The sequence below is a fragment of the Schistocerca gregaria genome, chromosome X (genome assembly GCF_023897955.1).
Source record: "Schistocerca gregaria isolate iqSchGreg1 chromosome X, iqSchGreg1.2, whole genome shotgun sequence".
Lineage (NCBI taxonomy): Eukaryota > Metazoa > Arthropoda > Insecta > Orthoptera > Acrididae > Schistocerca > Schistocerca gregaria.
In genome coordinates, this window is record NC_064931.1 from 376,290,552 (window position 1) to 376,305,305 (window position 14,754).

Consider the following 14,754-nt stretch of genomic DNA (forward strand, 5'->3'; position numbering starts at 1 on the left):
GGTGTGGAGACGTGCTGCTTCTTACGACAACTGCGTAAGGGTACAATCCCTTCCATCTTCAGTAATTATTCATAAATAAGATATTCTATCTGACTAACAAAGGAGGCTTAATAATGTGGAATTATTTATGCTGTTTTCAGTGTACAGAGGAAGATGTTCTTCCGTATTTTAAGTTTCGATTACTTAGACCAAGCATATGACTCAGTTTAGAGAGCAACTGCTAAAATACTGATAGATGAATTAGAGAAAGATCTCCAGGGGAACGGCAAAATATTCTATCATGTAATACTCCCCAGTTTGTGATGCAGACGTTTGACCAGTGTCTTCAAGATAATGGTATCAGATTTGTTAGGATTTCTCCTCATTTTCCACAAGTCAAACCCAGTGAGCACTTTGAATCACAATCAAATAGACTGTGACCGATTTTTACCGTAAACTGAACACAATCTGGGCTACTTTTATCATGCCATTCGAAGGAATAAAAAGCAAGCCGAGATACGACGAGGCTATAGGGATTACTCCATGTGGATTATCTTTGGACAATAAGTCTACAAGTATCATTGTTGAGGAATTACGTTTCTCTGACGGACAGGGGTTGCAAAGATATGCTATTGAGAGGATGACCTCTGCAAGGATTAGAGAGAATGTCCCCAAGCGGTGGAAGATGGGTGGTAGACCGGCTAAGACAAATGTATTGGAGATAGGATCGATGATTCTCGTTCAAGCGAGAGGGAAGATCAAATAAGACAACCATGTAAGGAAAGTTTTTGTGTTTCTACACTGACAAATTCTTAATAGAATCTTCCTGTGTCGAAGAACCAATAAATAAACGTATCTGTAATGGAACATGCTGTTCGGGCTTTGAAACTAAATGATTCCCAAGAGTTAAGCTGTATGATTTGTATAGCGGGTTCATCGTGTTTTTGCATCACTGTTAATTAAGTGTGTTTATGAGCCAGTTAGGATAACTTTGCCTGTCCCCTTCCACCTCTATTTATGTTAAAGTCTTTATGCACTCTAAAACCTGTTTGTCCTTCCATTCCTATTTATTTTAGTGTTTTTATGTTCTCTAAATCTTTGGTGTCTTTTTCTGTGTGTACGTGAGTCTCTAGAGACATTGCTTTAAGCATAAATTCCTGTTTAATTACAGTGTACAGAATTTTAAAATGCTGTGATTGTGTGTAACTCACAAATAGACGAAATAGCTTCAAGGCAAAAGGAGAATGGCACAAAAATCACTGTGACAGCATGGAATGTGATTGTGCTGAAAATACCTAAACACAGACCTCCTTCACTGAACAGAGATCACAAAACTTTAGCAATACTATCACCACACTGAGATATACTTCTGTCCGAGAAGAATCGCACAAATGCAAGAGTAGTCTCAAGGAAAGCTCCGCCGCTCTGGTGGCAGACGGGACAATCGGGAACAGCCGACCGACATGTCATCCACAGCCAATGGCGTGATGGAAGAGCGCAGGGTCAGCATACCGCACTCCTGGTCGTCGTCAACTTTGTAGACCTTGGAGCAGCAGCCTCTCAATCAAGCAGCTTCTTAGTTGCCATCGAGAGGATGAGGAGACCACGTCCAAGTGCTCCTACTAAGAAAAAATCCCTGGTAGTACCAGGAATTGAACCCGGTCCCCTGTATGGCACTCACCAAGCTCAACACTCGTCTATGGAGGAGTAGCTGAGCCTAGATAAAAGTAAAAAGAACTTAGATACACTGCCTGTCAAAAGAGTAATGCACCTGGAAGACATGGTCAGATGACTTGTTAACTTCGTATTCGTTCACGTGATCAGCGGGTATGCAAATAATTATGGTTGCAATTTTCTGTGACAGGCTGAACGGTCATTAGAGTGCATTATTGTTGTTCGTGTTTCGTATTGTTACGAGGCCTGCTAGGGTATATAAGATAAACGAATAGCTTTAGATATTCAGTGATCGTTATGAAAGACAATGAGATGGTCTCATCCTGTCATGATCTTTGCAAATTTGACTCTATTTGGTTGTCATTGCATAACCTTATATACCCTCTCAACCCGTGAACTTTCATTTAGTTTCTTGCTCCACTTCTTGGTGCTTCATCTGTTTGTCAGTCACTGTATACTGTTCTCAAAACTTACCGTTCTTAGAGGAAATAATTTTATAAGTTAATTACTCGTTTCTAGAAATCTGTGAGAGTCCGAATTGATCTCGTATTGTCTGACTTAAGGAATGAGCTCTCAGTGTTGCGACAATACCGCAAATCTTACATGAAATCTGTTCAGGAAACGATGTTTCTATTTAAGTGAAACCGAAAATTAAGCGTAATTTTAGATAATTTTTGAACGAGTGTGTAAGGTAATCTTGAATCCAAACATATTTTTTTTAATTTCCAGTTAAAACAAATAACGGGAGATCGGGAGACTTAAATTAAGGAAATTGATTCTGAGCAATAGACCGAGCATTCTGTGATTGCCTTCGTTAATGTTTTTATCTATTCAAGTGCTCGACCAGTAGTAACAAGGACTGAGTTGCCATGATCGCTGTACAAGATAGTAGCTTATATCGTTTTGCACTTGAATTTTATAACACAGACGCCATATAACATTGAATGAGATTATAATTCATGTGTCTGAATCCAAAAATTAAACATTTTAAGGAAGTTACTGAAGTGTAGCCAATTAGTTTTGTGAACTATATATGCTTAAAGGCGTACGTAAACGTTATTACAATAAAAATAATGAAACTAATGAATGTCATGTTAGTACTTAGAACCGGCTTGCTCCTGTGCAAATAAAAATTGGAACCAGAAGTTGTAACACTCACAGTTTTGAGGAATTAATGTTGGCAACTAAACGAAATATGTGCGTGAGTAATTTCATGATGTATCCCGAATGGGAATTATGTCGTCGCAATATATTCATAAAACGTAAGTGTAACGCATAGGAAGCTTTATTTTTCTTTTTTTGTGCATCCCACATCCAAATCCAAGTGACTCGTTTTTAATATAAAAGGCGAAAACGAGATTATGAGAAAATTACGGTTGCGAACATCACCAGTGCATGCAACTGCCAACTGTGGCGGGTAATTGAACATTTGAGTGTGCACTCAGACATGCAATATGTGTATTGTCAGTGTATATGAGGTGCTTCACAATGGAAAGGAAAAAGCCATTTTCAGAGAAAATATTTTGTAGCCTTTGTGAAAATGTTATTGCTTTTTATCCTCGAAACATGAGTGTAACTGACTTTCTGTCAGTCATATGGGGCTATATACTCTGCGAGTGATTATAGGCGCTACAGTCTGGAGCCGAGCGACCGCTACGGTCGCAGGTTCGAATCTTGCCTCGGGCATGGATGTGTGTGATGTCCTTAGCTTAGTTATGTTTAATTAGTTCTAAGTTCTAGGCGACTGATAACCTCAGAAATTAAGTCGCATAGTGCTCAGGGCCATTTTTTTTAAATGAATGAAACTAGTTCTGTGGAACTTTCGATGTAAGATTTAATACGAATTTTGTGAGAGCCTGGAGACTCGTTTGGTATTAGCAGTTTCAAATGTATCAAATCCTTGCAATCGCTTAATACAATTTTTTAAATATTTCAATTCGTGTCGCAGTGAAGTTGTTCAGTAGTGGGATCCTCGTGAGTGACGTAGGAAAGACGGTTTGTCATAGCCCGAACTACGGTATCAGCGCATGAATTTACATATGTACACCGAAAACAAGCGTTACGCCCCTTCTCCACTCGGTGTAGCGGGGAGGGGGGGGGGGGGGGGGGTTGGGAGAAGAAAGACTGTCGGTATCCCTGCCTATGAGCCTCAGCTTCTCTAATTCGAGCATAGTGATCATTTCGTGAGATGTAAGGCGCACTATGTAATACGTCTGTTGACTTGTGTTTGAACATGGACGCTAGGAATTTTATAATTGATAATCTCCGTGACGCAAAATGCATTTCATTCAACGTCACCCACAGCAGTTTTTGAGCCTGTGTGTGTCATTCGCACGCTCCATATACATAACCGTGACGAATTGGGCAACTCTTAATCCGTTCGGTCTCTTTCGATAGTACAACTTGGTCGACGTCCTAAACTTACGAGTAATGTTCATGAATCAGTCTACTAAAGGTTCTGCAGAAGAACTACTCCGTGTATGAATCTCACTTGCGATTGATTCTGGAAATATGGTTTAATTTCATATGTCCATTAGCCATGGACAGATTTACGTCATTCCGCCTCCCTCGTACATGGAAGTTTTGTCCGATTACAGTGAATCATCGACAATCGCGCAGTCATTTCATGTCTTCTACTTGTATTGAATTACAGTAGTTTAAGTTTAAAGTCATGTACCACACAATACCCTAGGCGCTGAATATCTGCAAGTCTCTTTGCGCTCCTTAACACTTTTATGACGATTTCACTTCCCTGGAGTTATCTGCCAAGACATTTATATACAGGGTGGCATTTCAATGTAGATGGTAACAGTAGTTAAATACTCTCGGTTCTGGGTCCAGACCGGTTATAATCGGTTTCTTATCACTAGATAAGGTAAGGGAATCCCGTGTCCGGTTATTCACTTGGGCTGTTTCCCTCAATCCCTCTCCCCCGGGTAACCAACGGGAATTAATCTAGGTCAACCAGGAGAATCACCAGCCCTCCCATCTTCCACTTCTCCCCCTCCACTCCCCCCCTCCTTTGGACCAATGCGGATCATGCACACACAGTTTCTCTCTCTCTTTTGTAAATAGGACACTTGTGTGGGAGGAGTTACTTAGGTGATTGACAGCATCGAGAGTGAATGCTTCTATTTGTTAATAACAATATTACGTGACACCAGGAAAAGTACACAGAGGCAGATATGTAAGTACTCTCATTTTTTTGGGAATTTCTCCAAGTTTACACATCTTCACCCATTTTCCACAATTTTTCAGTTTTATAACTGGAGCCGTAAGGAGAGGATTTAGGTGATGTCTTTATGTTTTTTTAAAAATCATCCAGTATAACATGGCACCAGCAGAGACCTCATATAGGCAGATGTGTAGTTACTCTCAGTTTTACACATTTTTCGTATTTTTCTCAATTGTACTTATTTTTTATTCATTTTCGTATTTTTACAAGGTTGACCATGATTTGATATATATTGTCCAATTCCGCAAGACAGTTCCCGACGTCGCGTCGAAGTCATGGTGCTTTCAGCCAATCACAATGCAGAATAAGATATCATCGATACTGAGACACACCTCCAAAACTCCATCTTTTACAGTTATGACACTTGGGCGCGACGAGTTATTCTACAGCTGGACACTACCTGGTTAGGCCGAGTCTGTTTCTTGAAACACATTATGTCACTTGAGGTCTATTTGTTAATAACACTTCACTATTTGGGGGCACTAGAAGACACCACACACATACGAATGTGTAATTATTGTCAGTTTTGTGTGTTTTCTCTGTGTTTTTCACAGTTTTTTCGCACTCTATCTAATCACGCGAGTTACGTGTGAACATCATGTCACAGCGCCACAATGTCGCATCACACTCAGTGTCATGTCACGCCCCGTCCAATCGCGTTGTCACAAGTCGCGTTCCGTCGTGCCGACGTCGTCATGTTGTCGGCATGGTCCCGATGTAACTATCATTGTTAACCCATCGCTCCATTACCACTGTGTGACGTCGTAGTGTTATAAACGAACGTGTTGGTAGAAACAGTGTTGTTATAGAGAATTCTCTAAGCAATTATGGTTTATAATCAAAGATATTGTATAAGAAATGCCACACCACAGTATTAGATTTTGTGACGTCATAGTAAAATTCTGATGCGCCAACCAAAGATAGGGTACTTGTAGCACAGTGGTAGAAAATTCACCTTCATGTCACCTGCTGGAGAATATATAGCCCTTCAGACTCCGGCGAGTTGGTGTGTAGCCAAGAACGCTTTCGAACACAGTACGCAACAATGATCGATAAAACTTCTATATAATTCTCTCCGTTTTGTTAGGTGACATTGCCGCTGGATCAGTCCTGGCCTAGGGATCTCCCACTCAAGGCAATAATGGCACACAGAATCAATGATGTCGGTGGGAGAATCAAAGACTGCAGCAAACACACGCGGCTCTCCCTCCCTGACAATGCCGATACGGTATGGAAATCTTCGTACGATCGAGACCACCAAGTCGCGAATGGGAAGATCCACATGTCTGTTTAACGCTTTGCCAGACCAACTCCCCAGGAGTGATAGAAAGTGGTTCGAATGGCTCTGAGCACTATAGGACTTAACATCTGAGATCATTAGTCCCCTAGAAATTCGAACTACTTAAACCTAACTAACCTAAGGACATCACACACATCCATGCCCGAGGTAGGATTCGAACCTGAGACCGTAGCGGTCACTCGGTTCCAGACTGAAGCCGCTAGAACTGCACGATCACTAGCGGCCTGCCAGGAGTGATAGAGAAATTTAAACAATACGTATGTGTAATAACCTCCTTCCTACTTGGTGGCACAAATCACACTTAATCACTAAGGGAGGAGGCACCCCTCCACAGCTTAACCTGTCCCAACTCGACAAAGTCTTTGCAGATAACTGCTGCCGACAGTTTAAGCACCAGACAATCCCATCCTCATCCCTCGATAACTGCTGTACGGAATATCTAGGCAAACCAGTTGTAGCTCGAAGACTCCTACACTCTCAGCAAAGGAAATCTGTGGACCACTTTGTGGATAGTTGCTGATAGCTTAAAGGGCCAAGAACATCCCCCCCCCCTTCCCACCCATATCATCAGGATCAACCCCTACCAATGCTGCCCCCCTCTCCCTCCAACTTCCAGATTTTGAAACTGGCATGGGTGACTCCTCTTTCACACAGGCAGCTTTCCAGGTGGAATGAAGACTAGTAACAAAACATTCCCTACATCTGTACGCGAAGTTACAATGAGCCTTATATATTAACAACGTGAAAATCCGAGTGCGGTACGTAATTTCGGTTGATCCATAGAATTCCAAAGACACACGCTGTACAGCTATTACAATACTCTATTTGCCCGGAAACTTATCTCTGCATTAATAATGAGTATTATCCACACCTCATCAAGACTGGTGCCACAGAGGTATCCTGCACTACACGTGATCCACACCGGGCGTATAGGGGAAAAAAATTAGCGACTAAATGCAATCCTAGGACCACGTTGACAGTGAGATACATCTACCAGACACGTAACTCTCGCAGTATTAGTATACAACGTCTCTATAAGACTCGTAAATAACTGGAAGTATGTGCAACTGCACCACAAGCAAACTAAACTGGGCAATGTCACAGCACAGTAAAGATAAATTCATCCTACATACAAAGTGAGAGACTCACAGATATTAAGATATTATGTAACACGATCTGAGAGACCAAGCATCGTTCATCGATAAATCGATTCTACATAGAACACTTATCAACGTGATTAAAAATGCGAACCACACATGCACAGTGACCACTGTAAAAGCTAGTTGCACATATCTGGTAACAATCCAATCAACGCCATATTTATGACACGATGATGCTCATATCTGCCACCGCTAAAGACCCAGGAACCACGAGAGCCGACATCATCGCTGTGTACCTCCAGATAGCCCTTGAAATACTGACCAGATTTCGACCGTGCAACACATTTCCGTACATGTGCTCACAAGTCACAGGAAAGAGCAATCTCAATGGCTCCAAGTAACCGCAGTGAAAGTCTTATGCACACTGTGAAATGGAGGGAAATCACCACCCTCTGTTTTAATCAAACGGTTAGCAACACGTGCAAATGCCTGATAAATCATAACGCCTCTTAATGCAGATGCTCCAGGACGGTTGGAAAGAAACAGGATCAGAAGATCGCCCACATACTAGATATGGTAGTGGTGACCTCCAGAGGCCGGCTTCATAATACTACCACTGCGTCACTTGACGAACGCAAAGCAGGCGGTATAGACCCTCGGAATAAAAAAAGTTCTAATATTATTTTTATTACACGTCTCTGAGCTACAGGATTAAGGTACTTAGATTTATTAACAACAAAATCATTATTTAGTAGCAAAATCCTTCCATACTTGTACTAGTCCCAATAAGATCAGCAGGTATGTGACGTAAAGATTCTACTACGAATCCACCTCTCACACATCGTTAGAGCTGCGATAGCAACCCCGTCTACAGCACGGTCGTCGTTGACGAATCGCAAATCAGTTAATATCGGAGCCTAATAATTCTGGGAGGAACGGAAGCAGAGTGTACTTGCACAGCGAGACTTTGTTAAGTCGATTGTACTAGAAAGAAATGTTCTGAGAGATACCTGCAGTGGCTTGTGTCATGGTTGCCATCATAAGGGCAGTCATTAAAAGGCGTTCTGGCAGCGATGTAGTATTAAATTACCAATCGATGCATCACAAGACAGGCTCACACAATGTTTTTTGCAAAGTAGAAAACAGAGGTGTGATCAACCAAAATGTTTTATAAAGTTGCTGACCAAACTCATAGGAGCAAATATTTTATTGGTTACGGGAATTACATTACACATTCCTTAATACGCGCGATATTCCTCCAAAGTATCTGTGACGTAATGCTGGACTTGATACTGGTAGGGTCAACCAACAACCCACTCTAAAACACTATTGTGAACCAACATTCGCAGCAAACGTAAGATAAGAGAAATTGGGACGCTCTTCTCTCTTACACTGTAAGCAATTAGAGACTCACAGCAAAATTGGACAGCAACCTTATAAAACATATTAGTGGTTCAAAGCCCTTTTTTTTCTTATCCCTTCGTCCTAGGACACAGTGTGCGAGGCTGTCCTGCGAAACATCAGTCACAATTTAACACTACATACAACGATTTTTTTAATTACTTCGCTCACGACGGTAAACATGACGCACGTTACTGCATGTTTGTCGCTGAACGTGTCTTCCTACTACAATCGACTTAATAAAATTTCATTGTGCAGGTAGACTCTGCTACCTTTCTCCCAGAAGTATTAGGCTCTGGTATTACCTGATTTAGGATTCGTCATCGACGACCATGTCGTAGACACAGTGCTGTATAATATCTAACGATATGTGAGAGGTGGATTCGTAGTAGATTTCTTAACGACCAACATCTGCTCTTACCATTGTAACTAGTACAAGTAAAAAATGTTTTTGCTACAAAATAACGATTTTTTTAATAAGACTATTTGGCTAACTCCTGTAGCTCACAGTCGTGTAATAACAATGGCATTAGACCGCTTTCATTCCGATACTTTATACTGTATGCTTCACGTTCTACAGGTGACATGGTGGTAACTTTATCAAGCCAGCCTCTGGAGATTACCGGCAGCACATCTAGTATGTGGGCGATCCTCGGATTTTTTTTTTCAACATTCCTGGAGCATCCGTTTTACTGGGTGGTGCGATTTACCAGGCGAGAGCGTTCGCATGTGTTTCTAACCTTTAGACTAGCACACAGGTCGGTGAACCACCCATCTCTCAGTTTGAATAAAACGTTTCGTGTTGGTACTTGGAGCCCATGAGATGGCTCTTCCCTGCGACTTGAGGGTACATATATAGAAACATATTGCACGGCCGAAGTCTAGACAGTATTTCAAGAGCTGTCTACAGGCTCCCAGCGGTGATCTCGATCCTCGTGGTTCCTGGGTCTGTAGCGCCGGTATGTCTAACTCACTTTTTCAGCGGTTAACATGCATGTGGTGTTTGCATTTTTAATCACGTTGGTAACTGGTCTTTATAGAATCGATTTATTGGAACACGATGCTCGTTCTCTGAGATCACATTATGTTCTCACTTTTGAAAGATACTCATTATTAATGCAAGGGTAAGTTTTCGTGGCAAGTACAGCAATGTGACAGCTGTCCCTCGCGTGTTTTTGGAATTCTATGGATCCGTCGAAATTAAATACAATACCCGATTTTTCCAGTGGTTAATGTACAGGGTGTTTCAAAAATGACCGGTATATTTGAAACGGCAATACAAACTAAACGAGCAGCGATAGAAATACACCGTTTGTTGCAATATGCTTGGGACAACAGTACATTTTCAGGCAGACAAACTTTCGAAATTACAGTAGTTACAATTGTCAACAACAGATGGCACTGCGGTCTGGGAAATTCTATAGTACGATATTTTCCACATATCCACCATGCGTAGCAATAATATGGCGTAGTCTCTGAATGAAATTACCCGAAACCTTTGACAACGTGTCTGGCGGAATGGCTTCACATGCAGATGAGATGTACTGCTTCAGCTGTTCAATTGTTTCTGGATTCTGGCGGTACACCTGGTCTTTCAAATGTCCCCACAGAAAGAAGTCACAGGAGTTCATGTCTGGCGAATAGGGAGGCCAATCCACGCCGTCTCCTGTATGTTTCGGATGGCCCAAAGCATCACACGATCATCGAAATATTCATTCAGGAAATTAAAGACGTCGGCCGTGCGATGTGGCCGGGCACCATCTTGCATAAACCACGAGGTGTTCGCAGTGTCGTCTAAGGCAGTTTGTACCTCCACAAATTCACGAAGAATGTCCAGATAGCGTGATGCAGTAATCGTTTCGGATCTGGAAAATGGGCCAATGATTTGTTTGGAAGAAATGGTGGCCCAGACCAGTACTTTTTGAGGATGCAGGGACGATGGGACTGCAACATGGGGCTTTTCGGTTCCCCATATGCGCCAGTTCTGTTTATTGACGAAGCCGTCCAGGTAAAAATAAGCTTCGTCAGTAAACCAAATGGTGCCCACATGCATATCGCCGTCATCAATCCTGTGCACTATATTGTTAGCGAATGTCTCTCGTGCAGCAATGGTAGCAGCGCTGAGGGGTTGCTGCATTTCAATTTTGTATGGATAGAGGTGTAAACTCTGGGGCATGAGATGATACGTGGACATTGGCGTCATTTGGACCGCAGCTGCAACACGGCGAACGGAAACCCGAGGCCGCTGTTGGATCACCTGCTGCACTAGCTGCGCGTTGCCCTCTGTGGTTGCCGTACGCGGTCGCCCTACCTTTCCAGCACGTTCATCCGTCACGTTCCCAGTCCGTTGAAATTTTTCAAACAGATCCTTTATTGTATCGCTTTTCGGTCCTTTGGTTACATTAAACCTCCGTTGAAAACTTCGTCTTGTTGCAACAACACTGTGTTCTAGGCGGTGGAATTCCAACACCAGAAAAATCCTCTGTTCTAAGGAATAAACCATGTTGTCCACAGCACACTTGCACGTTGTGAACAGCACACGCTTACAGAAGAAAGACGACGTACAGAATGGCGCACCCACAGACTGCGTTGTCTTCTATATCTTTCACATCACTTGCAACGCCATCTGTTGTTGAAAATTGTAACTACTGTAATTTCGAAAGTTTGTCCGCCTGAAAATGTACTGTTGTCCCAAGCATATTGCAACAAACGGTGTATTTCTATCGCTGCTCGTTTAGTTTGTATTGCCGTTTCAAATCTACCAGTCATTTTTGAAACACCCTGTATGAGGCTTATGGTAATGTAGCATGTACTTGTAGAGTCTATCTTGTTACGAGTCGTTATTCGAATTGGGAGAGACTGCGGGGCTGAAAGGAGCTCCCCACACTAGATACAAAAGCATGATGGTTACAAACCGAGCGAGGTGGCGCAGTGGTTAGACACTAGACTCGCATTCGGGAGGACGGCGATTCAATCCCGCTACTGGCCATCCTGATTTAGGTTTTCCGTGATTTCCATAAATCGCAAATGCCGGGATGGTTCCTTTCAAAGGGCACGGCCGACTTCCCTCCCCGTCCTTCCCTAATCCGATCAGACCGATGACCTCGCTGTCTGGTCTCCTTCCCCAAACAACCCAACAATGATGTTTACAGGGAGGAGAGGGAGTATGTTTCTGATAGGTCCAAGGTGATGGGGAGGGGTCTGTTTGACGCTTAAACTGTCGGCAACGGTTATCTGCAAAGGCGCCCGCGAGTTACAACAGGTTTAGCTGTGGCGGGATGCTTCTTCTTCGAGTGACTGTGCGCCATTTGCGCCTGCTGCTAGGTCGGTGGTGATTAGACACTGGTATTGTTTAAATTTCTCTACCGTTCCTGGGGAGTTGGTCAGGCGTAGTGTTAGAGAGGCATATGGACCTCACCTATTCGCGATCTCGTGGTCGCGATCGTATGAGTATCTCCATACGGTATCAGCATCATGCAGCCAATTCAGCGGGAGAGCGGGAGTACGACGTCATGGGTTCGGTTTGTCGTTATCACCGAGAGCGGAAGGTGCCTCCGCCAGAACTATATAACAGCAATATCACTGAACAGATCAGCAAGCACTATACCGCATATTTATCGATCGCTACTGGGTATTGTGCCCGCAACCATCGACATTCTCTGATTCACATCCACACGTCAGATCCTGAGGAGCTTTCTACGCTTCAATAGGTGAAATTTATTTCGCTGGCGATGTTGTAAGTACTGGGCCACTCTGTACAGGTATATTCTGTAGTGCTGTGCTACACATGTAATATCCTTGGTTGGAGGAATTAGAATCTTTCCATGTTGTCACACAATCTAGCGACGTAGTGTGGCATTTCTCATGCGATATCTTTGGCTACAAATCAGTTGTGCTTTTAGAATTCTCTATGGTGACACTATTTCCACCATCACTATTACATAAATCGGACCATGCTGATAACTTCAAGACGTCAACACGATCCAACACGTCCTGCAATGACGCAATGCGATGCGATATTGCAGAACGCTACGCTGTGATGAGACGTCGCAACGTTGTGAACTATCATTGTGCACACAACTGGCATAATTTGCGGCAATGCTAAAAATTGAGGCAAATCCTGAATATAAATAAGTAAAACTTTGAAGTAATTGTTTATCTGTCTGAGTGTGGCGTCTGATGGTGCTCGAAATATTAAATTGTTATTAACAAATAGACCTCAACTGCCGTAATTTTTTTTAAGAAACGGATTCGACCTAACCCCGTGGTGTCGCAGCTATAAAAGACAGAGCTGTGGTGGTGTGCCTCGGTATCAGTGATATGTAATTCTGCATTATGAGTGCCTACGTACATCATCACTTCGACGTGACGTTTGAGAGCGTCTTGTGTAATTAGACAAAATACGTAATATTGCGGTAAACCGAGTAAAAATTCGAAAGTGGGCCACAAATAGGCAAAATTGAGAAAAATACGAAAAATACGTAAAACTCACAGCACTTAAATATCTGTCTACATGATGTCTCTTCTGATGAAACGAAATACTGAATTGTTATTAACAAATTAAACTAAAGGTGAGTAATTTTTATCAATATATAGGCACCGCCTATAGCATTTTTCTATGCTCTAGAGTGAGTACAGTGATAATAGGAAGCTTTGGAAAATAGGTGAATAATACGTCAACATTCTAACCTACGAAAAATATAGAGAAATACGTAAAAGTGAGAATATTTACATATCTGCCGGTGTGTGGTCTCTGATGGTGTCACGTAATATTGGTATTAACAAATAGTCATATCCACTCCCCATGCTCTGCAACTCCTGACAAGGGAACCTCCCCATCGCACCCCCCCTCAGATTTAGTTATACGTTGGCACAGTGGATAGGCCTTTAAAAACTGAACACATATCAGTCGACAAAACAGGAAGAAGTTGTGTGGAACTATGAAAAAATAAGCTGAATATACAAACTGAGAAGTCCATGCGTAAGATAGACAACATCAAGGATAGTGTGAGGTTAGGAGCGCCGTGGTCCCGTGGTTAGCGTGAGAAGCTGTGGAATGAGAGGTCCTTGGTTGAAGTCTTCTCTCGAGTGAAAAGTTTACTTATCTCATTTTCTCAAAGTTATGATCTGTCTGTTCGTTCATCGACGTCTCTGTTCATTGTAATAAGTTTAGTGTCTGTGTTTTACGACCGCACCGCAAAACCGTGCGATTAATAGACGAAAGGACGTACCTCTCCAATGGGAACCGAAAACATTTCACCGCAAGGTCATAGGTCAACCGATTCCTCCACAGAAAACCAGTCTGATATATTCTATAAGACACTGGTGACGGCATATGCGTCACATGACAGGAACATGTTGTCGACCCATCTAACTTGTCCACTTGACGAATAGGTAAAAATATTCTTGTACCTTGCCCGATTTAGGTTTTCTTGTGGATGTGATAATCATTCCCAAAAAAGTGATCGCATCGGACGGACAGATAGTAATTGTCTGAAAAAAAATTTAAACTTTTCACTCGAGGCAAGACTTGAACCTATGTCCTCTCATTCCGCAGCTGCTCACGCTAACCACGGGACCACGGCGCTTCTGAGCTCACATTATCCTCGATGTGGCCTGTCTTGCACATGGCCTACTCAGTTTGTATATTTAGCTTATTTTTCTCATAGTTCCATACAACTTCTTCCTGTTTTCTCGATTGATCTGTTTTCAGTTTTTCAAGGCCTATCCACTGTGCCAACTTATAAGTAAATCTGAGTGGGGGGGGGGGGGAGGTGCGATGGGGAGGTTCCCTTGTGAATACCCCACCCCACATAAGCCTCCCACATGTAAAAGATGACTATGAGGAGGGGGTGCATGATCCTCATTGGTCCAGAGGGATGGGTGAAGGGAGGAGGAGAGGGGGAGGAGGGAAGGTGATGATGATTTCATGGGCAGTACATGGCGGACAGGTACAAGAGGAACCCACAAACAGTGGTGTTAATCGCCAAATAGCTCTACCTACCAAGCCTGAGGAAACGCTCTGTTCCTAAAGTTATGACCTTCTCTAGCGTCTTTCAAAACTG